Source organism: Euprymna scolopes, chromosome 1 (assembly GCF_053919585.1).
Source record: "Euprymna scolopes isolate OS-2025 chromosome 1, ASM5391958v1, whole genome shotgun sequence".
NCBI classification, from domain to species: domain Eukaryota; kingdom Metazoa; phylum Mollusca; class Cephalopoda; order Sepiida; family Sepiolidae; genus Euprymna; species Euprymna scolopes.
In genome coordinates, this window is record NC_136482.1 from 190,869,349 (window position 1) to 190,892,176 (window position 22,828).

General features: G+C 33.2%; 1 protein-coding gene across 2 annotated transcripts in view; it reads right to left on the reverse strand.

Annotated features, from left to right (window-relative positions):
• Positions 1-6,471, reverse strand: part of LOC145278317 (uncharacterized) — a 139,067-nt gene extending 132,596 nt beyond the window's left edge. For both annotated transcript variants that reach the window (XM_080130617.1, XM_080130610.1), the window contains exon 1: positions 6,105-6,471. The gene's annotated coding sequence lies outside the window, so the exon portion shown is untranslated. The remainder of the gene's footprint in view (positions 1-6,104) is intronic.
• Positions 6,472-22,828: the final 16,357 nt, after the last annotated feature.

Here is a 22,828-nt window from a genome sequence, read left to right on the forward strand (position 1 = left end):
CTGATCTTGAGCACGTAGTACAATGGGGAAAGGAGTGGCTGGTTACTTTTAATGCATTTAAAACCAAGCTTCTCTCTTTACATCATCAACGTTCTGATCTCCATCTGGCATCAGTTGAAATGAATGGCTCTCGTCTTCAGGAGGCCTCATGTTTTGACAAGCTTCTGGGCTTGACCTTTACTCCTGATCTTTAATGGAACACGTACATCAAATCTGTTGCCAAGGCCGCTGGAAAAATGGTGGGATCTTTCTATCGATCCGGTAGATATCTCACTGCTGATGCTATTCTCTATCTATATAAGAGCCAGGTACGTCCAAGGATGGAATATTGTTGCCACATCTGGGCAGGAGCTGCTAGAAAGGACTTGTCCTGCCTTGATAGAGTTCAAAATAGACTTCGTAGCCTCGTAGGAGATGTCCTTTTCTCTTCCTTGCAACCTCTATCTCACAGAAGAGATGTTGCGAGTTTGTCTCTGATGTATCGTTATTTTCAAGGAAGGTGTTCAACTGAGCTTCAATCTATAGTCCCCCCCCCTCGCCAAACTTTCACAAGAAACACTCGTCTAGCTGTACACACTATCAATAATTCCCCCAACTCTTTATCTGTGCCTAAACCTAAACGTATATTCCATGAACAAAGCTTCTTTCTTAGGACTGCATGCCTGTGGAATTGTCTTCCGTTTTTCTGCTTTCCGGCTGACTACAATATGGTTGTGTTCAAGTCTAACGTAAATAAGTTCTTGATGAGCCGTTCTATATAAGTTATCAAATTTACCAAATTTTCATTATTAATGATTACTATATTGTCCAATGTCTACTATACACTCTTTAACCCTTATCCTTGAGTGGTCTCTTGGCCTTGATAAGTGGTGATGCCTATGTAAAAAAAAGAAGAGACCAGACACACAGATATACAGACAAACAGATACACAGACACGTTCACTTATATATATATATATATATATATATATATATATATATATATATATATATACATATATATATATATATATATATATAAGTGAACGTGTCTGTCTGTGTGTCTGTGTATCTGTGTGTGTACATTTCCCTACGCAATAGCTCTGTCAATTTTAAGTCTACAGACTCGAAATTTAACACACACACAAATATATATATATATATATATATATATATATATATATATATATATACTAGAAATTCAGCCCGTCTTTGCTTGGACCCTATGTACTATCCATAACTCGATGTGCATATATATTAAGAAGTTTGACTCATGTTTACCTTAAATTTCAAGTGTTTAGACTAAGAATTGGCAGAGGAGTTCGATAGAGTTTGCAAAGGTCAACTCTTTAAACTTAGACCTCATGTCGGCCAATTTTCGCCCCAAAACTGATTACAAAGCTTGTTGAATATCTGAATACCCTTTATGTAAAATTTCAAATGTTTAGACGCTAAATTGGCTGAATAGTTTGCTAGAGACCGCAAAGGTAAAACCTTTTGAACTTTGACCCCTTGGCAGCCAAATTTTCGGCCAAAAACCGATTAAAAAGCTTAGCCTATGTCTGAATACACTTTCTATAAAATTTCAAATATTTAGACAAAACATTAGCTGAGTAATTTGGTAGAGACTGCAGAGGTAATTTCTTTTTAATTTTGACCCCAATTTTAACCCCTTAAAATTTATTGTTTTGGGCTCAAATCAAATTAAAAAGTTTGATCCATGTCCATGTAACCTACATCTAAAATTTCAAGTGTTCAGACCCAAAATTGGCGGAGGAGTTTTGTAGAGTTTTCAAAGTTTAAATCGTATATATATATATATATATATATATATATATATAACACACACATTAAAAAGATGGATAAATAATAATAACAACAACAAAAAGAATAAGAAAAATAATAATCATAATTATAATAACAAATAATAAACAAATATACTATTATAAATTAAAAAAAAATAAGTGAAAAAATATCTAAATTAAAACCAGATTACTTTCCAACACAAAGAAAAGAGAAACTCGATCTCCGCCAAAAAGAACAAAGAGACACGTGAATAAGAGATCAAATTACCCATTGCCTGATAAATATGCGTCTATTGCCTACGATAAATGCGTGTGTGAATAACAAAGAATCTGTTTGCCTGGCTAGCAAATCAAAAAATTCTGTTTAGCGTAATTGCCATATTTCAAAACTTACTGCGTAGCTCTACTGATGTATAGAGGATTGTCGAAGTAAATATTGAAAATTGATACATAAAATTTTATGTACATACATAATATCTATCTATCTATCTATCTATCTATCTATCTATCAACTTATCTATCTATCTATCCGTCTAGGTAGGATAAGTAAGGATTAAAGGAAGAGAAAATAAAAGAGAGGAAGAGATAGGAAAGGCAAACATGCATCACAACGACAGCAAAAAACTATCCGAATCGAAACCTTTTGTTTAAGTGGATAAAACTTATTAAAAATATAAGTGATCACTTAAAAATAGATGCTACAAAATTAATTAATTTTTTAAAAAAATTGTCAAGCTATTATTTATCCTTTATGATGTCATTATAAATGTCGTCAGCAGCAATAGGAACGATCTAACTTGCACTTTCCAAATATTTATTTCTCTGAGCTAACTTTGTTGTATAATTGTTTCTTAGGTACTTGTGCATTTAACGAACCAGACGTAACTCAGCATTTGCTCGGCTTTGTCCGACGCATGACGTCAACAGCCGGATATAACCGAGCGTTGCCGATTAAGCAGACGAGAATTTCGCTATCAATTGGAAGAGTGTCACAACTCAAGAAACGCTTATTTGAAGAGTTTTAAAAAAAAATTGTTTTAAAAAGATAACTGACGAAATAATAATGAATATTACAAACCTTGCGGACCAGCTCCAGACCCCAGAGGCTGCACTAAACTTTTGCCAGCAACGGAAATTGTTGGCAGAAGAGAAAAGGTGTTTACATTTTGGCCAGGATTGTGTACTTGCAAAGAGAACAAGCCTTTCCGACGGTTACGGTTGGAGGTGTAGAAGTGTAACATGTCGTCGATGGACCTCCATTAGGATTGGGACCTTCTTCTCAAAATCCCGACTAACCATCGCATGTATAATAAAAAATAATATACTTGTGGGCGTTCGAGATGGCATCTACAAAAAAATCTCCATCGCGAATGTGGGTTACGTTCTCGCCACACAATTGTGGATTGGAAAATTTTCCTGCGTGATATATGCAGGGACTATTTTCTTAGGAATACCCGGCAGATTGGAGGCCCAGGCCATACGGTAGAAATCGACGAGTCCGTTTTTAACCGCAGAAAACACAACATCGGCAGACGGTCTGGGTCTTCGGTGGATACGACCCCGCCGAAAAGGAGGATTTCTTGGTCACTGTACCAAATAGGAACGCAGAAACCCTCCTTTCACTAATAAATTAAAAAAAAAGGTCTTTGTTTCTGTCAAAAAAAAAAAAAAAAAAAAATGTACAAATAATCCTTGTTCCTGCCCCCCCCCAATGCTTTTTATTGCCCTTTTTTTTTAGGCTTTTTCCATTTATTTGACAAAGAGTTGCAAAAAAAAAAAAATTAACTTTTACGTGTTTAAGACATAGACAATGTTTTTTTTTTACGTTAAAAATTGAAAAAAAAAAACCCAGTTCAGACAAAAAAAAAGTTTCCTATTATTTAACAAAAAAACTTGTTTTATATGTATTTATTTTGAAAACAGAAGACAATTTCAAACAATAATAATAAAAAAACAAATGAACGGTAGGTTTTTGCTTTTTACTTATTTTTTTTTTATGTTTCTACATTTTACAATTTCATTGTACAGTAATTTTGTTGTAGCGTTGTTTTTATTTTATCGGCAACGCTCGGTTTTATCCGGCTGTTGACGTCATGCGCCGGACAAAGCCGAGCAAATGCTGAGTTACGTCTGGTTCGTTAAATGCACAAGTACAAAAAGTTTTTAATTTGAAAGAAAAACTTAAAAGGATACGACGTAAACCCCATCATCGGCATTTTTGAAGACTTCAAAATCAATTTCCAAAGTGACCCCAACCTTCGGGCGAAAATCAAAGGATAATATCTGTCCTGCTTTCGTCCAGGGGAGACATTTTCTTCACTTGTAAGGTAACTTATCTGTTCAACGATTCGCGATTTCCGCAAAGTTACTCGGGTTTGCCTGGCAGCTGACGTCAATAACCGAAAAATGCCGATCGCAATGTGAGGAATGAACGCGCTGTCGGTTTTTAGCTAATACGTATCTAAACAGTCGACTTTTTCATAAATTGGAAGAAATAAACATTTAACTTTAATCGCGCAGGTTGGCGTTTAGGGTTAGGGTTTAGGATCTAGGGTTAGGGTTTAGAATTAAGGTTTATAGTTAGGGCTTATGATCTATGATTAGGGTTTAGGATTAGAAATTATGGTCAGGGTTCGGGTTTATGGTTAGGATGTAGGGTTTTATGGTTAGGGTTTAGGATTAGACGTTACGGTTGGGGGTTAGCGTTATTTACTTTTTTCATAGCGTTCTAAAAATTGAGGAACGTTCGGCCGGCCTTATTTAGTTATTTCCATTAGTTGTCGAGCGAGCCCGAATCAACTTCGTGGAAATCGCGGGTCGTACAATGTATAATTATCATTTATTTTTATCTCATCTAGAGTTCCCCTTTTTGAGGAGCTAGACATCCCTTACATTTAAAACACATATCGTACTGCCATCGCGGAGAATCAAGTAAATAGGGACTATAACGTAAACAGCTTTTTTTTTTTTTTTTTTTTTCAAAAATGGAAACCAGGATGATTTTGAAGTCTTTAAACTCGCAGTTCGTAAGTTAGTTCTGACTAACATTAAACTTTACAGGGAAATAGAGGAGGCGTCAAATATTATCTTTTTTTTTTTTAATTTCATTTTTTTTATTTTTTTTTTTTTTATTAATGAGGAAACACTTATCCGTGCTAAAAGTCACTCGGGGATTACTATTAATGAGATGAATGGTAGTTAAATGATGAAGAATATTATGAGATCATTTGTTATACTTATGAGCAACCAGTTATCAGGGCTAAACACGCGAGGTTCATTAGTGTTAATGAGATAAATAGTCAGTTGATTGATGAAGAATACTATGAGAGACTTGTAAATATTCACATACAACCTACACAAAACAACAGCCGACTCAGAAAACAGCAGTTATTCCTCCTTTGTCGGAAACATTGCTCATGGAACTCGGTTGAACCGACTTCCTCCCAAGAAATAAGTTTTCAAGGGAATATCAAATTTTCAAAGCGATCCTAAGTCGTTTGTATACCCCGGTCACGAGAGGTCTCGATGTTAATGTTTTTGCAGTCGGCATTGACGTCCTCCTACATACAGCACCTAGTATTCCTAAATGGCCATCCATCTGATACTGGCCAAAGTCAACGTTGCTTAACTTCGGTGATCTAACGATCTCCATGCCTGTGCGAATTGTGCCACTGTCCCCCTTTGTCAGCGCACTGGTCGATTATTAAACTATAACAAATTATCAAAACGAAAATGATTGCAATAGATAAAAAAAAATGTCATAAAAGTTCAATTTATAGCCGTTACAAGTCAATGTTAACGTCTACTTTGTTTCCTTCTAAGTCTAAATAACCGATCCAGAAAACAGCAATTCTTTCTCCTTTGTCAGAAACATCGCCCAAGAAATGGGAGGACTAAAAGACAAAATATGAAAAAACTTAAGATTTTTTATTTCTATTTTTTTTTTTTTTTTTTACTCCTGGACAGTATTTTGGACGGTGTCACTATTGTGTGAAAGAAACCACACATTTAGTGTACTTTTAGTTGTAACGTTATTTTATTGTTTTGCCGAGTAAGCAGGCAACGCATTCTCGGTTTGCAACAACTCCTATACCCCCCCTCTCTCTCTCTCTCTCTCTCTCTCTCTCTCTCTCTCTCTATCTCTCTCTCTCTCTCTCTCTCTCTCTCGTCTACCCTACAACAATGAAACGAAGATTCGCACCACCGCCAGTTGAGGGTGTGGTGGTCGCATATTTCTGTTGTTCAACTCCACATTTCTGAAACGTAACAACAAATAAAAGGGTCTTAACGAGTTCTGCTTGATAATGAAAAATCACTCACCCAATTCAGATAATCCAGGCTAGAAGGGAGATTCTTCTTCTTTCTTCTTCTTTCTCCTTCTCTTTCTTTTTCTTTCTTTTTCACCAACCTTGCGTTCATCAACATGGCTTTGGTTGCCGCTTACCTGGTCGTCGCTAAGCAACCACCAAACAAAAAAGCCATGCCCACACCGCAACTCGCAACTCCGTAAGTCTCTGACACTCGGGCACGTGCCAACCGCTATAAACAAGGCGACAAATCAGTCACATAAACGACAGATTTACAACGACCTCTTCATTTATTTATTGATTTATTTATTTGTTTACATGAAACGGATTTTAAAAAAGACAACACTGATTTTAGGTCGCGTTTACAAGAGGAAAGGTGGGAAGGCTTAACACGTCATAAAATGCGTTACTTTCTGTGAAATTCTGACAACAACTTTGTTGATTGAAACAATTTCGTTTTGGTTAATTTGGAGTTTTGTGTTGCCTATTACTAGGTGTTATTTTCTTTTCTAGATAAGACCAAGATTTTTTTTTTTTTTTTTTTTTTTTTACAAATAGGAGTTGCCACTAATCAAGGCCCAGAGATCACTCGAGGATAAAGCTTAATGAGTGTACGGTAGACAATGGGACATTAGTGTAGTAATTGTTAGCAGTGGAAATTTGGTAAATTGGAATACTTAAAACTTGTTTACGTTGGACTTGAAGACGATCATATTGTAGTCAGCTGGAAAACAGGGAAGCGGAAGAGAATTCCACGGGTGTACAGTTCTAAGAAAGAAACTTTGTTCATGGAATCTACCTTTAGGTTTAAGCACAGATAAAGTGAAGGAAATTATTGATAGTGTTTTCAGCTAGACGAGTGTTTCTCATGAAAGTTTAGAAAGAAGTAACCATAGATTGGAGCTCAGACGAGCACTTGCCATGAAAATAACGGTAAAGCAAAGACAGACTCTCAACGTCTCGTCCGTGGGAAAGGGGAAGAGATAAAGGCATCCTCTACTAGGTTACAAAGTCTATTTTGAACTCTGTCAAGACAGGTCGTACATCTAAACAATATGATATAAATGCGGAAATACCTACTTGGACCTTTATTATTTCTGATATTTATAAATGACCTCCCTAATAAAATTGTTTCGGAGACGGGTACATTTACCGATGACACCACTCTCTATAACAGGTATGAGGGGAAAACAAATGAAAACATATCTAAGGAAATGGCAGAAACACTAGAGGATGACCTCCAATCTGTAGTGGAATGGGGACAAAAATGGATGGCCACATTTAATGCTACTAAGACTAAACTTGTTTCCTTCAATAATTACAAGAAACCTTCTCTACCACCAATAGGAATGGTCAGAACACATTGCCTGAAAGTACTTATTTTAAACTCCTCGGCCTAACGTTTACAGGGAACATGAACTGGAATATATATGAGAGAATTGTCAAGGCTGCTGCAAAGAAGGTGGGCTCTCTCTACCGTGCTAGAAAATTACTTGCACCTTAAAATATCCCGTACCTCTGTAAGGCCACCATTTACCCATGTATGGAGTACTGTTGTCACATTTGGGCTGGTGCATCTGCTGCTTATCTCTCACTCCTGGGCAGGGTTCAAAAGAGAGTCGCCGACCTGATAGGCCCTGAACTGTCATATAGGCTTCAGTCTCTGTCCCATCGACGAAATGTTCCATCCCTCTGCCTGTTCTACAAATACTTTAATGGTGAATGCTCTGACGAACTACAAGCATTTGTACCTCCTCGACGTGACTACCCCCGACAAACCCAACAAGCAACTAAGTCCCACCCCTTTACAGGAGAGATCCCTAGATGTAAGAAAGTCTTTTACTCCAATAGTTTCTTCCCCCAGAACTGCAAGACTTTGGAACTCCCTTCCGTGATTCTGCTTTCCCAACTGTACCGACATGCAGAAGTTCAAGTGTAATGTGAACAAATATCTTGTTACTCATCTCCCTTCATAATGCCTCCGAAAATTATGTCCCCCATAGTAGGCCACTAATACAAAGTGGCACTGTGCCTTGTTTGGGATGAAAATTGAATTAAAAAAAAAAAAAGGATAATGTTTTTCTATCAGCTCCTGCCCGGATGTTGCAACATTACTTCATCCTATGAACGTACTGTACTCTTATACAGGTAGAGAACTGCATCAGTAGTGAGATATCTACTAGAGCGGTAGAATGATCCAACCAACACCTTTTGCTCACCCTTCCTACAATAGATTAGTTTATTCTTTTGTTATCTATATAATAGTTTGCCTGTTCCTCACTTAGTCTGTACGTTACACTTTGAAAAAGGTCAAATACAATTTTTGAAGGGCTAACTGCTTCAAAACAGACCAAATGTGCGAAATCTGTTTTTAAAAAAGACTAATCTGACAAGCCTGGACAAACATGTAAGAGTAACATACCTTTGACGTAGTCTCGTTTTACAAATATCATTATGATAATATTTGATCATTGTTGTGATTGTGTAAGAAAGTCATTTGCACTTATTTCGACGTGCAGCGATTTCCCAATGAAAAAAGAAGTCAGCGAAACATTACATAAAAGGGAACATTCGAAAGAAACACGGCAAGAGAGGAACATTATCTGCCAAGTCTTGCTGAACTTAAAGACTAAACAAAAGATTACCTTTTACAATTTGATGTTATTATTTGTATTGAACAATGTAATACATTAACTTTCTAAGTAATTATTAGTATTTATCAATTTGGCTTATTTTGGTCTTTATTTAAAAACATTCAGATTTTATTACGTCTAATCTGGTGAGATTTAAACTTTCCAAACAATTAAACAATCTTATTTTTATTTATATCCGATTAAGATTTCAATATTCTATGACTGTAAAATATGGAAATATGTGATCGACATTTGATCATTGTTACTAGGAATTTATAAGATTTAATATTATTACATGTTGAAAAGAAAGAAGTAACCGTTTGAAATTATAAATTTTTTTTTAGTAAAGTCTTACTAGCTTAGATTTATGGCATAATGAAACGATTATTTGCATATATTTGAGTAAATGCGGATTATTTGGTTTAGATTTTTGCATTTGAAAATACTTACTCTACATAACATATAAATAAAAAATACAAAACATATTGAAATAGTGTAATTTTTTTATTTATTACATTTTCACCCCAAACAAAAGCATTGCCACTTAGGTGTAGGGGGCTACTATCAGAGGCAGAAACTACTGGGGCACTATTCAGGGATTTGGGCAGCAAGATGTCGGTTCACGTTACACTTGAACTTCTGCATGTCAGTACAGTTGGGAAAGCAGGGACCTGGAATGGAATTTCAGAGTCTAGCGGTTCTGGGGGAGAAACTACTGGAGTAGAAAGATCTTTTATATCTAGGGATCTCTACTGCGTGGGGTGGGATTTAGCTGCCTGTCGGGTTTGTCGAGGGTGTCTATGTCGTGGGGGCACAAGTGTCTGCAGTTCGTCAGAGCATTCACCGTTAAAATACTTATAGAACAGGCAGAGGGATGCAACGTTTCGTCGATGGGACAGAGGCTGAAGCTTAGATACCAGTTCAGGGCCTATCAGATTGGCGACTCTCTTTTGAACCTTGTCTAGGAGCGAGAGATTAGAAGCAGGTGACAGCAATACTCCATACATGGACGAATGGTGGCCTTATAGAGGTACAGGATACTTTCAGGTGTCAGTAGTTTTCTAGCACGGTAGAGAGAGCCTACCTTCTTTGCAGCGGCCCTGACAATACTTTCAATGTAATTGTTCCAACTCATGTTTCCTATGAACGTTAGGCCAAGCAGTTTGAAAGATGTACTCTCAGATAGGGAGTCACTGGCCATTGCTATTGGTGGCAGAGAAGGTTTCTTGTAATTATTGAAGGAAATCAGTTTGGCCTTGACAGCATTGAATGTAACCAAATAACTAAGATAAAAAATAATAAAATAAACTCATTAAATACATAACATGTTGAAATATTGGACGTAATGATGATGACTTAACACATTTATAAAATCAAATAAATAAATAAATAAAATAGTTTAAAGTACAATTGACTCTATTTTCATAGAAATGTTAATAAACTCATACTTGTTGCGTGTTATTGCGGCTTTCTGTAAAAGGAAATACAAGCTTTATCAAAGCATTTGTTGATCAAATATATTTCTCATCCCATTAAATTTCTACGGCCCTGATACTTATTATTATTTTTATATATTATTTATTATATATCAATTTTATATATAATTTATTATATATTATTTATTATATATTTTTATTATATATTATTTACATATTATTTTATTTTTATTATATATTATTTACATATTATTTTATTATTTATTATATATTATTTATTATATATTTTATTATATATTATTTATTATATATTATTTTTATATATTATCTATTATATATTTTACTATTTATCATTTATTATATATTATTTATTATATATTTTATTTTATATTATTTATTGTATATTTATATTATTTATTGTATATTTTTATTATATATTTTATTATATATTATTTGTTTTATATTTTTATTATTTACTAGCTGTACCCTGCCACGCGTTGCAGTGGCTCAATTTGGTGTAATGGAAAAATTTAATAAAAGAGAAAATGCATGTTTCTTATATTAGTACAGCAATCCACTGCAAAAAGTGAAAAAGAAGGCGAAACTGAAAAAAATAGTGCTCTTGCAGAATTTGATCTGGATCCTCGAGAGTTTCTGTCAATCATTCATGTTTTGGACTTGACCAACAATCAGTGGATGAAGCCGAACGTAGCAAAAATGTTGAAACGCTAAATGCTTTTTTTTTGTTGTTGTTTTAAAAAATGTGATTTAGTAATTAATATTTGGTTGATGGTGGGGGGAGGAGGGGGGTTACTATACACAGATTCGAAAAAGTCGTCCAAAAACAAATAAATGAAAGCAAAGGTAAGGTAATTTACGTTTCTACCTAATTGGATAATTGTTTAGTGTTTTTATGTAATGTAAAATGTTTAATTGGCTAAAAAAACAGAAATGGTCGCAAATTCTATTGAATACGTTAAGTTTGGGAAAGTAAGTTGAAAACTAAAAACTATACAAAATAGTGTCTGAAACTCACCGAACATATGTTACCATGACATAGGCTGGCATAATGGATAGGTTTCTGACAGTATTTTGTATAGTTTTTTTAGTTTTAACTCACTTTCTCTAACTTAAAGTAATCAACAGTGTCCACCACCATTTGTAGCTTTCAAATACACCAATAAACACTGGTTTTCGAGCCGACTAAACGTTACATTAAATGAAAAGGGTTTATATTACTAAAGACAGATACAAAGAAGTTGTCAAAAAATAAATATATAATTAATAAATGTTATCAAAGGCAAGAAAAGTAAGTGTTCTACCTAACTGGATAAGATTTTAGTGTTTTTATGTAATGTATAATCGGTTCAAAAACATTCAATGTTTATCGGTATATCTGAAAAATACAAATGGCGGCAGACTGTATCGAACATGTTAAGTTTGGGGAAATTTTGGGAAAATGAGTTTAAACTAAAAATACTGTTAGGAACTCACTCAATATATGTTACCATGATGTAGGCTGGCATATAATCGGTGGTTTTAAACTTTTGCTCGATACAGGTGACGACTTTTAAAAATCCCTTTTAGTGATTACCTGGTTTGAGGATATTTGTACAACTAAACGGCAAATCTGCTCAAAAAAATCCGGTATTATTTTACTTTAAGGCCCGTTTCACGTTCATATATAACGAAATATTTTATTGTAGATTTCGGTGTGCTAAAAACAAATCTGCAAACCGTTTATGTAGCAAAAAAAAAGTTTTCATGACATTCATGAAATTACTTTTTCGAAAAGTGGGTGATCACTTTTCAATGTAAATTTAACTTAGAATGAGCACCCACTTTCTGGCCACCTGAGAGAGGGGCATTTTTCTGTTTCTTGGCTAAAAAGTTTTTTGTTTGATTTCTTTTGCATGGTAATAACCCCTGAACTCTGGGACTATTTTCCATTTAACAGCCGTAGTCTTCGTTTACGCTATGCGTAAGCATAAACGAAAGCTGTTTAGTCAATAAACATGGGAAAAAATCCCCCCTCTCTCAGGTGGCTAGAAAGTGGGTGCTCATTTTAAGTTAAATTTACATGGAAAAGTGATCGCCACTTTTTCGAAAAAGTAATTTCTTCATATCATAAAAACTATTTTTTTGTGACGGAAACGGTTTGCAGATTCGTTTTTAGCACACCAAAATCTACAAAAAAAATTTTGTTATTTACGAACGTGAGACGCACAGCCCTTAATGGAAAATTATATCAAAAATCCGGGGGAAAATAGTTTTCAATAAAAACAGCAAATGAATTCGATAGAAAAAAATGGATGCTATTTTTTTTTCTTTCTGTGTGTTTCTTGGCTAAAAAGTCTTTTTGTTTGATTTCTTTTGCATGGTATTAACCCCTGAACTCTGGGACTATTTTCCATTTCACAGACGTAGCCTTTGTTTATGCTATGCGTGAGCATAAACGAAAACTGTTAAATATGCATTCGCGTACCAAACTGCCTTGTCAAAAAAACCTTTAAGCCAATAAGCACGAAAATAAATGCCCCTTCCTCAGGTGGCCAGAAAGTGGGTGCTCATTTTAAGTTAAATTTAGATGGAAAAGTGATCACCCACTTTTTGGAAAAAAAAATTTCTTCAGGTCATGAAAACTATTTTGATACTCCTTGGGCGTTGAGTTCCATGGCGACCCGCAGAATTATTTAATGGTCGTTCCCTTAGTACCCCCCTAGTCAAGGCTAACGCATGCGCACGTAACATTTTTTATTTATTTACTTACGTGGTGGAGTTTCTATACTGATAGGTTTTTTGAAATTTTTTCACTGGATTATTATTGATTGAACACTAACCAGATTATGAAAAAAAATTGACAAAAAAAATCATTTCAACATTTGAAAGGGATACTCACTTTTTAGTTACCACGTTCTGGTAAATCGGTCACTTTTTATTTATTTATTTATCTTTTTTCTAAATACGGAAGTGTCTTCGGGAGATATAAAATGGTCGCATGTTGACGAAGCAATGTATCGGGAGGCGTACGGGATTAAAAATTATTGGTAAATTTTTAGATTAGGTCCACCTCCTCAATTTTCTTTTAAATGACGACTTGAAATGGTTTTCGACTATGCTGAATACGAAAATCGCATCGAAATTTTGCAGAAATAAGTAGTTATCAAGATATAAAAAGTTGTATTATGCATTGTAATCTTTGGCGGCCATCTTTTTTACGTGTGTGTATTTGTTTATGGCGCGTGTGCACGTAAAAAGATGGCAGCCGAAGAATACAATGCATAATACAACTATTTATTTCCGCAAAATTTCAATGCAATTTGCGTGTTCAGCATACTCGAAAACCTATAAATGTTGTCATTGAAAGGAAAATTGTGGAGGTGGACCTAATCTAAAAAAATACCAAATTATTAAACATTTCTCCAGCATGTTAGTGAAATTTATAATACTTTAAAAAAATTAAAAAGAAACAAAACAAAAGTTTTGAAAAAAAACTCATCTTTCACAAAAACAATTTAAAAAAAAAAAAAACACAAACTGACTAAATAAGTAAAAAAAAAAAAATAATTAAAAATCTCGAAACTTTATTTTCATGAAAACAATAAAAAAAGTCCTGTTCTCTCTATTTTTTTTTTCTTTGAGAAACAAATATATTTCTGACTTACAAATGCGGTAGAGACTCATTATTTTTACTTTCTATGGTTTTGATATACCGCGTTTTTATTGCTTACAAAATGGGTGACTGATTTATCAGAACGTTGTAACTAAAAAGTGAGCACCACTTTCAAATGTCGAAATAATGATTTCTTTTTTACATTTTTTTTTTTAATAATCTGTTTAATTAGTGTCCAATCAATAATAATCCAGTGAAAAAAAATTCCAAAAACCTATAAGTATAGAAATTAAGCATGGGAGTAATGTTTGTACAACAACGTCGCCTTTCGCACTTTTACAAACATTTTTTTTAAAAAGTAACTAAACCATTTATTGATAATTTGTCACGTGTACAAACATTTATTTATTTACGTAGGCTTAACTCCTTTCATGAATAAGAAAAGTTTTACTCTTTAAGAATAATAAAAGGAAAAAGTTACTGAACATTTATAAAAGGACATCTTTGCATGAAGCCCAGAGGAATAGTTGGCCGAAAATTCGTGAAACAACAACAACAATAAATAAAAATGGTGCTAATGCAGAGAGCCGCGCTATTTTTTAAATCATATTTCCACGTTTAAATAACGTTTTACGATATGTTTTTTTTTTATTTATTCAATTGTAAGGTTAAAGTACAGAATAGGTACAAAACATCCTTATCTCCCCATGTTAAGAATGACTTTTTAAATAATAACATTATTTCAGCACGGATCACTCTCTGCATGAGTAATCTTATATAGAAAAAAAAACTCAAAAGCAAGCAACAAACTTTTTTTGTCCTTATATAATAAAGAAAAGATGTGTAAATTAAAAAATTTGGAAGATAAACAAATGAAATATGTTTTTTTTTGTTTGTTTTTTTACTTATCGAGTTAACAGAAAATGAAACCTTTCGTCAATTCGTGGCTGTGAAATGAATCGAACCGGAAGTTCAGTTTTATCAACAGAACAGATTCGCAGAAACGATAAATAAATATATTTATTTTATTTAATATTTTAATTTTAATTAGGTAAATTTATTTTAATAACATAAAAACATACCTCGACTCTAAAAATGGGTTGTCTGAAAATTTCAAATAAATTGGTAACGTATAAACATGGTTTTATTTCTTTAGAACGAACCAACTTTACATTTTTATATATATAGATTATGGATTATTTTTATATATTATTTATCATATATTTATATTATATATTTTATTATATATATTTTATTATATATTTTTATTATTTATCATGGATTATTTCTATATATTATTTATTATATATTTTTATTATATATCATTTATTATATATTATTTGTTATATATTTTTATTTTATATTATTTATTATATGTTTTTATATTATTTATTATATATGTTTATTATATATTTTATTATATATTACTTGTTATATATTATTTATTATATGTTTTATTATATATTTTTTATTATATATTATTTGTTTTATATCATTTATTATATATCTTTATTAGATATTACTATATATTGTCCAAATATTTTTATATGTTATTTATTATTTATTATGTATTATATATTTTTATTTTATATTATTTATCATATATCTTTATTATATATTATTTGTTATATACCATTTATTATATATTTTTATTATATATTATTTTTTATATATTTGTATTATTTTTTTATTATATTTTATTATTTAAAATTTAGAATGGAGGATCAATTTCAAAATAAATTTAACGTAAAATAATATCTTCTTGTCGAGCAATTCAAGCTTTTTATTATAGTTTAATCTTTTTTATTACGAACCCTAAGTTCGAGTGGTTGTCAGTTCTGATGAGGTTAGGGTTAGGTTTCAGATTAGAATAAAAGATCGTAATAGATGTTCGAAAGTTCATTTATTAGAAAAGAAATAATGTTTAAAATGTTTGACCATCACACAATCCAGCATTGTGAAAAATACCTTTTCCTCTTCAGAATTAGATAGATACTGCTTTGTCTTTCCTACGCGCATTTAAGTGTGTACATGATTACAATAAATAAATAGGAATTGCAAATATTGGATATGAAAGAGTTTAACATATCTGGCACATATGAATGTCGTGAAAGCGTTAAAAAATACTGGGGACAAAATTGATTTAACATCGCTAAGCGGAGATAATACAAAACAAATAATAAACGAAACGAAATTGCCAGTTAAGAAAAATCCAAAAGCACCGAATACTATAGATTTTAAAAGTTTTCGCAAAATCATGAAACAATCACCTCACATTCTAAAACAGAAACAATTCTAATTAATTCACTGACAATCTTTATTTGATAATGTTTTCTCTTTCTCCGGCCACCACTTCTTATTTTCTTTTCCCTCCTCCCCCCCTTCTTCTTCTTCTTCTTCTTCTTCTTCTTCTTCTTCTTCTTCTTCTTCTTCTTCTTGTTCAAAAACAGAAGCATCAAGATTGTTTTATTTACATGATAACTCTTGATAAGACAATGCTCCCAATTAGTTCGACTTTCTTAACTTGGGTAATTTCTCTATTGATTATTCCCCGTTTAACTTTCAGCCAATCAGAGAAGCAAAAACTGACAACACGGAGTTAATGCTGTTTTTTTTTTTTTTTTTTTTTTTCATTTTTCCTCATCTTCTTATTCTGACCGTGTCAATTCTAGTACTCTCTAGCCAGGTAGTGAAGCGTAATTCACACGAGTTGCGTGCATAATAAAAACAATACACAGAAACACACACACACACACACACACACACACACACACACACACACACACACACACACACACACACACACACACACACACACACACATACACACACACACACACACAAACTCATATATATATTTCTATGGAAATATGTTTTATTCAATTATATTTCACCTTTTATTTATATTAATCCTTAATTTATGAAGCTCAATGTAATTACAGAGCATATAACAAATAAATGACAAAAGTCTATATTCCAAATTTCATGATGTTAACCATCTTACAATTTATTCCTTTAAGTACGCTGGCATTCACAATTTTGACAGCACCTGTTTTGTAACGCAAAATCATTCATTTAATTATTATATCAATCAATGACTCTATTTTACCCTTAACTCTTCAGAAGAAATAGCAACTATCAATCTATTTCTTCTTCTGAGTTAAGAGCAGAATAGATTCATTGATTGATATAATAATTAAATGAATGATTTTGCGCTACGAAACAGGTGCTGTCAAGGATTATGAATGTCAGCATACTTAAAGAAATAAATTTTAAGATGGTTAATATCATGAGATTTGGAATATAGAGTTTTGTCATTTATTTGTTATATATATATATATATATACACACACACACACACACACACATATATATATATATGTGTGTGTGTGTGTGTGTGTATAGATAGATAGATAGATAGATATAGATATATATAGCTCTACCTATGTACTGAGCACTGTTGCAGTAAACACTGCAAATTTACACATAAAATTATATCTTCGTATATTAATTTATGTGCTTAAATGAAGTATATATATATATATATATATATATATATATATATATATATATATATATTATTCTTTTATTACCGTTTTTATTACCGTTTATATATTTTTTTTATTACCGTTTATAGGATGTTTATGAAGTCCGTGCGCATTAAAAAATTATAACTTTATTTGCATTTATTTTGCAATTGTTTTTTTTTTTTTTTATCGCAAATGCAAATAAAGTTACTTTTTTATGCACACGGACATTTTGGATACCATGCATATATTAATTATATCAAAGTCGAGTATTTTATGCTATTAACTCAAAGATAATGCAAATATGCTTTAGAAGCCTTTAAAAAATAGTAGCTGAAATCTTTGCCATTCATAAAATTATAAGGAATGGTGTTTTTTTTCGTTCGCAGTCATAGCTGTCTGTTTCTTTCCCCCTCTCTCTCTCTTTCTCTTTCTCTCCCCCCCCTCTCTCTCTCTCTCTCTCTCTCTCTCTCTCTCTCTAACCTTGTTTTTTTCTAAGATAACAAGTCGGTACTGACTATGTAGGTTTAATGCTTAATCTCTACTTTTTGTATTGCATGGAATTAACATTTTTTAAAATCATGTATATTTTTTACAATTGTAAAATGCACATTTCACTTTGCATTTCATCAGTTAATTATTTACTGTAGAGATAAACATCGCGTTTAATTGAAAGAGTTTTGTCTTTTTGTTTTCTTTGTACAGATAATAGATAATAACTCCTACTTTCCCTTGGTGCCAATGTGAAAAAGTAAAATATAAACTAGAAAGACGTATTAAAAATCGAATCTGTATTATTTTTTATCGATCGATTCATCTCGCAATCATTTCGATTAATCATAAGCGATAATACTTAACTTTTTTTTTTCTTATTGTATTATTTATATGCGAAAAATATGTGGGAAATTCAAGATATAGAAAAATAAAAATAAAATAAACTCAGAATTGATAAATAGGTCACATGAACATTGTTGACAACTACGTCCGCAAAAAGCAAGGCACATAATCAATTCCGAATTGAAATAACAAGCAACTGTGTATTAATTCATAGAAATCTCTCCTAATTTATTAGTCCCGCAGAAAAAGTGGTTTCTGCGGGACTAATAAATGAGAGTAAAAAAATCCCTTGAAAGCGAGAAGTGACCTTTTTAGTTTTCGATTCTCCACAAATCAATGACGAATCATTAAGAGATCATCACGTGCCATTATTTAAAGTCTTTGAAGTGTTCAACAATAGCCACACTCCACCTAATGTCTGACCTTTTGTCACCTCCAGTCCTCGTATGTAGGTAGATAAAATAAAGAAAAGAAATTATTTTTTCTATTCGAATTGCTTCGGCACCAATTATTTTATTGTATGCTCCACAAATCAAACCGAATATCTTGTCAATACAAGCTATTTAGAAATAATCGATAAGACATAATTTCTCCGGTCATCACATGCAATCTCATAAATAAGAAATTCTTTGACTTACAAATTCCACTTGACCCTGCTTTAGTCAACTGGGTATTCCAAACATGTTAGTCCAATGAGGTGTTTATACACCTCAATACAAAAAAATTTATAGTTTAATTATTTTGTAATATATAGTTATTTTACTGGTTCAGCAGATATCACTTGTAGCTTGGTAATATAAATATAAAACAATACAATAAAATGAGTTATAAAACTAACGAAAAATTTAAAATTGTTGAATTTAGATCACATTTATTTAAAAGATACCCACAGGATACACCAGTTTGTGTAAATATCTATGATGAACACAAAATGTTTCTATGAATTGAAATAACAAGAAAAATGAATGTAAACACAAAATGTTTTCATAAATTGAAATAGCAAGAAACATTAATATGAGTTCATTACGTAAAAATTACCTTTCAATCTGATTCATCTCCAATCTAAGATACAACTGCACCATGCCACGTGTGTTATACCCTCATTGAGTCAGGAGAGTACTAGAAGGGAGAAAAAGAAATAAGTTGTTAACTAGGAATTATGAGTATATAAGCAAAATTGGGGTGATAAAACACCCCATCGGACTAACGCAGAGTTAAAAACATTAAAGTAAGAACATTTTTTTGTCCGAAATCTACTTATATTATTCTCCTTATATTAGGTTGATGCACATGTTTTTTTTTATCATAAACTCGATCTCGATGATTCCATTTAGTCTCGAAAGACAAAGGATAACCCCTGCAGGGGCAGCTACGCGTTAATCCTACTATTCTTCTTCTTTTTTCTCATCCTCCTGCTCAAAAACAGAAGCATCAAGATTGTTTTATTTACATGATAACTCTTGGTAAGACAATGCTCCCAATTAGTTCGACTTTCTTAACTTGGGTAATTTCTCTATTGATTATTCCCCGTTTTTTTTTTATGAAAGTATAATTTCAAAATTTACTCCCGTAAAAAAGACAAAAAAACCCTAAAATTTTCAGTATAAATAAAAAAAAAAAAACAACACGCATCACTTCTAGATCTGTTTCTGACCACAGTTCCCGACGATTGTGTAATGAATGCCTACAGCCCACTTGGGAACGCTGATCATGCAGTGATAATGGTTGAAATCGCCGTAAACTCCAGAGCCAAAACTTAAGAGGCATTGCTCAAAACAACGAGATATTATAAAAAGGCTGACTGGGAAACCACCAGGGATCTCATCAGAGATGCCCCGTGGGAAAATATCTTTTCTCTTCCTGCTGAACAGTGCGCAAATGAGACCACTGAATGGTTCAAAACGACAATTGAAGCACATGTTCCCACGCGGAAATTTTATAGCAAGCCTCACTCTCCCCAATTGTTTACTTCTACTTGTGCAGCTGCCATTGCGCAAAAGCAGCATACGTACCGCAGATTTAACCGCCATAAGTCCAGTTCAGACAGACAGAAGTATATAGAAGCCAGAAGTAACTGTAAGAAAGAAATAGGGACAACTAAGAGAGAATTTACTGAAACCACCCCAAAACGCATCGAAGCACAGAAATTAGGAATCCGAGACTTCTGGAAAATCTACAACAGTGTAGTAAATAATGGACAATCAACAATTTCCCCACTATCCAACAATCATGAAGTTGTTTGCTCAGCAACCGAGAAGACTAACATGCTTGCCAGTCGGTTTGCCTCCAACTCTATACTGGGTCCTGCTAACCACCCCCTCCCTGACTTTCCTTCTCAGATGCATGCTATCATAAAAAAATCTTGACCCTTCAAAAGCATGTGGACCTGACCTCATCCCGACTGTGCTATCAAAAAAGTGCTCCGCCGAAGTAGATCCAGTTCTCTTCAAACTTTACAACAAATGCCTTAATTAATTTTGCTTTCCTGACTGCTGGAAATCTGCTTCTGTGGAACCAGTTTTCAAGAATTCTTGTGAAAGAACTAACCCATTAAATTATCGTTCCATTCTAAGGCTTTTGACAGGGTATGGCACGATGGTCTTCTCAGGAAAATCAGATCATACGGTATCACTGGACGAATACTTAACATAATTAAATCCTCCTTAGATAAGAGAAAAATCCAGGTTGTCCTCGACGGTCGTACATCTAAACAATATGATATAAATGCGTGAGTGCCTCCTTGGACCTTTATTATTCCTAATATTCATAAATGACCTCCTTGACAAAATTGTCTGTGAGATGGGTATATATGCTGATGACACCACGCTCTATAACAGACACGCCAGGAAAACAATTGAACACATATCTAAGGAAATGGCAGAAACACTATAAGAAGATCTCCAATATGTAATGGAATGGGGACAAAAATGGATGGTCACATTCAATGCTGCCAAGACTAAACTGGTTTCCTTCAATAATTACAAGAAATCTTCTCTACCACCAATAGCAATGACCAAAGACTCTTTATCTGAAAGTACATCTTTTAAACTTAATTGACTCCATGCTTAATTTACAAAAAGAAATTTAATTAAATTCATCTTTCATAAATTTTTTAATAAAATCATTATCTTTTATAGTGACAGATAAAAAAAATAGTTTTACCGCGGTTTTAAAGGGAGATAATCCTCAAAATTCAAAACATAACTGTTTAAATAAAGGATGGTTGCACCAATATGATAAAAATATATCATTTTAATAACGTAAACATTAGGATAAGAAAACTTAGTTAATTCTAGTAGTTAGGCATACAAAAGCATTTAGGCTAAATTATTATTTAGCTTTGATGTTTTGTTATTTTTTTTTTATAAGACTTGACTGAAAATTATTCCCTCCCATTTCTACTACGCCGAAACGTACCAAACCCCATGCCAATGAGTTGTGGGAGAAAGGAAGATCATTTGTGCGGGCTCCAAGCGTGTCTACGGCGGGCCACATGCGGACTGCGGGCTGCCTGGCCTACACCACATAACCTGTGGTTGCCTTAATTTATTGCGACGCTGTCTCTCTCACTTATCAACATGCATACATTAGTTTTATTTTTGTCTTCTTGGTCTATTAAAACTATTGTTAGTAAAAATCTCTATGAATAATATAGAAGTGCTTTGATATTTCACTTTGTAAGTCTTATTCATTCATTGTAAGTCTCCTATACACCCGGGATACTTAAAAAAACAAACAACAATCGATTCTCATAACAAAGAAAAGAAAAATCACAAAAATGGGCGTGAAGAAAAAGTTATTCTTTTGTGTAAAAGTTATTTGTAATATAATATTCTTATTTTTTACTCGTCATCTTTTTCTTCCTCTTCGTCGTCTTTCTTCCTCTTCTTCTTCTTCTTCTTTCTTTCTTTCTTCTTTTTTTCTTCTCTTGCTGCTGATACATACTGATTCGTTCGTTTGTTTTGCATCATTCATGATGATTTTGTTGGCTTTCGTTTCCCCGATATCTTTCTGTTAAGAATTCTGTCTAAAAGAATATCGGGTACTTACGGGAGGGGCCACAGGAAGGTTGCCAACGTTCCTAAGTGAAAGTATTTCTCTGTAATGAAGTGGGTTCGAACTTGGTATTCACAAGTTGTCAGTCCTTGTCTGAACAATCATCATCTCCCTGCTGCTGCTGCTGCTGCTGTTGCTGCTGCTGCTGCTGCTGCTGCTGCTGCTGCTGCTGTATGCTTGTTTCGGCAGGGATGTTTTCAAAAAAAAAATGACGCCATGTTATTTAAATTGTAAACTTTCGTACACACGCATAGAAATCTTTATCGCTGATAACAACCGCGTTATTGCTCCGGATTTTGAATAGCAATAAACTTGGTCAGATTTAAGCAATCTACGTGGCTTTCCTGTCGCTGTCAGCATATTACTCCCCTCCCCCTCGGCCCTTCAATTGCTCTTGACCATTCATGTTCATTCTGTGTGGTTCCAGCCAAAGATAGTATAACCACACACGAAATTGTTTTTTCGGGAGCAGGGAACGTCAGTTTATTGTATTTCAAGCAATCTCAGTCCTCATAGGTTCCTGTAATATTTTCTTTCTATCTTTTTTACTCTATTTCTATTTCAATTTACCAGTAGATGGTTATGCAGTTGGTTTCCGTATTTGAAGATTTTCCTCAGGATTTCCCGCTGGTTTC